This window comes from Durio zibethinus, unplaced genomic scaffold (assembly GCF_047325235.1).
Source record: "Durio zibethinus cultivar Kanyao isolate XHJ-2024 unplaced genomic scaffold, ASM4732523v1 HiC_scaffold_387, whole genome shotgun sequence".
NCBI classification, from domain to species: domain Eukaryota; kingdom Viridiplantae; phylum Streptophyta; class Magnoliopsida; order Malvales; family Malvaceae; genus Durio; species Durio zibethinus.
Genome location: NW_028323010.1, coordinates 1,617,501 through 1,620,000, shown reverse-complemented (window position 1 = coordinate 1,620,000; position 2,500 = coordinate 1,617,501).

The following is a 2,500-nucleotide window of genomic DNA, read 5'->3' as shown; positions in this document are numbered from 1 at the left end:
AAATAGAAAACGAGTCATCTTGCAACGAAACTTCACGTGAAGGCTTAGGGGACCATTGTATGAATTTACAAGCCATAAAAATGGCATTGGCACGGCAGAAATTTGAAGATGTGCCTAAACCCACCAGGGCCCAGCGTGTGCCGATGGTGCTCGAGGCAACCGCCCGCACCAGGGCCCAGCGTGTGCCGATGGTGCTCGAGGCAAGCGCCCGCACCAGGGCCCAGCGTGTGCCGACGGTGGTCGAGGCAACCGCCCGCACCAGGGCCGATAGTGTGCCAATGGTGCTCGAGGCAACCTGTCGCACCAGGGCCCAGCGTGTGCCGATGGTGATCGAGGCAACCTGCCGCACCAGGGCCCAGCGTGTGCCGATGCTGGTCGAGGCAAGCGCCCGCACCAGCGCCCAGCGTGTGCCGATGGTGCTCGAGGCGAGGCAATCTGCCGCACCAGGGCCCAGCGTGTGCCGATGGTGCTCGAGGCAACCTGCCGTACCAGGGCCCAGCGTGTGCCGATGGTGCTCGAGGCAACCTGCCGCACCAGGGCCCAGCGTGTGCGGATGGTGCTCGAGGCAAGCGCCCGCACCAGGGCCCAGCGTGTGCCGATGGTGGTCGAGGCAACCGCCCGCACCAGGGCCCAGCGTGTGCCGATGGTGGTCGAGGCAACCTGCCGCACCAGGGCCCAGCGTGTGCCGATGGTGCTCGAGGCAACCTGCCGCACCAGGGCCCAGCGTGTGCCGATGGTGCTCGAGGCAACCGACCGCACCAGGGCCGAGCGTGTGCCGATGGTGGTCGAGGCAAGCGCCCGCACCAGGGCCCAGCGTGTGCCGATGGTGGTCGAGGCTGCCGATGATGCTCGAGGCAACCTGCCGCACCAGGGCCCAGCGTGTGCCGATGGTGCTCGAGGCAACCGACCACACCAGGGCCGAGCGTGTGCCGATGGTGCTCGAGGCAAGCGCCCGCACCAGGGCCCAGCGTGTGCCGATGGTGGTGGAGGCAACCTGCCGCACCAGGGCCCAGCGTGTGCCGATGGTGGTCGAGGCAAGCGCCCGCACCAGGGCCCAGCGTGTGCCGATGGTGGTCGAGGCAACCTGCCGCACCAGGGCCCAGCGTGTGCCGATGGTGGTCGAGGCAAGCGCCCGCACCAGGGCCCAGCGTGTGCCGATGGTGGTCGAGGCAACCGCCCGCACCAGGGCCCAGCGTGTGCCGATTGTGGTCGAGGCAACCTGCCGCACCAGGGCCCAGCGTGTGCCGATGGTGCTCGAGGCAACCGACCGCACCAGGGCCTAGCGTGTGCCGATGGTGGTCGAGGCAACCGCCCGCACCAGGGCCCAGCGTGTGCCGATGGTGGTCGAGGCTGCCGATGGTGGTCGAGGCAACCTGCCGCACCAGGGCCCAGCGTGTGCCGATGGTGGTCGAGGCAACCGACCGCACCAGGGCCGAGCGTGTGCCGATGGTGCTCGAGGCAAGCTGCCGCACCAGGGCCCAGCGTGTGCCGATGGTGGTCGAGGCAACCGCCCGCACCAGGGCCCAGCGTGTGCCGATGGTGATCGAGGCAACCGACCGCACCAGGGCCCAGCGTGTGCCGATGGTGCTCGAGGCAACCTGCCGCACCAGGGCCCAGCGTGTGCCGATGGTGCTCGAGGCAACCTGCCGCACCAGGGCCCAGCGTGTGCCGATGGTGGTCGAGGCAAGCGCCCGCACCAGGGCCCAGCGTGTGCCGATGGTGGTCGAGGCAACCGACCGCACCAGGGCCCAGCGTGTGCCGATGGTGCTCGAGGCAACCTGCCGCACCAGGGCCCAGCGTGTGCCGATGGTGCTCGAGGCAAGCGCCCGCACCAGGGCCCAGCGTGTGCCGATGGTGCTCGAGGCAACCGACCGCACCAGGGCCGAGCGTGTGCCGATGGTGGTCGAGGCAAGCGCCCGCACCAGGGCCCAGCGTGTGCCGATGGTGCTCGAGGCAACCGACCGCACCAGGGCCGAGCGTGTGCCGATGGTGGTCGAGGCAAGCGTCCGCACCAGGGCCCAGCGTGTGCCGATGGTGATCGAGGCAAGCGCCCGCACCAGGGCCCAGCGTGTGCCGATGGTGGTCGAGGCAAGCGCCCGCACCAGGGCCCAGCTTTTGCCGATGGTGATCGAGGCAACCGGCCGCTCCAGGGCCCAGCGTGTGCCGATGGTTATCGGGGCAACCGGCCGCACCAGGGCCCAGGGCCTGCCGATGGTGCTCGAGGCAACCGGCCGCTCCAGGGCCCAGCGTGTGCCGCTGGTGATCGAGGCAACAACCCACACCAGGGCCCAGCTTGTGCCGATGGCGGTCGAGGCAAGTGCCCGTACCGAAGGGCAGCCTATGCCGATGATGGTCGATGCATGTGCCATCACCATGCGTCATCATGTGCCATTGATGGTCGAGGCCTTGGCCGAAGTTCGATTTTGAGCCACGGTGCCCATGCTTGGCTCCAGCATGTGCTGGTGCCGCATTTTTTTCACTCGGGACAGCATCGCCGGAG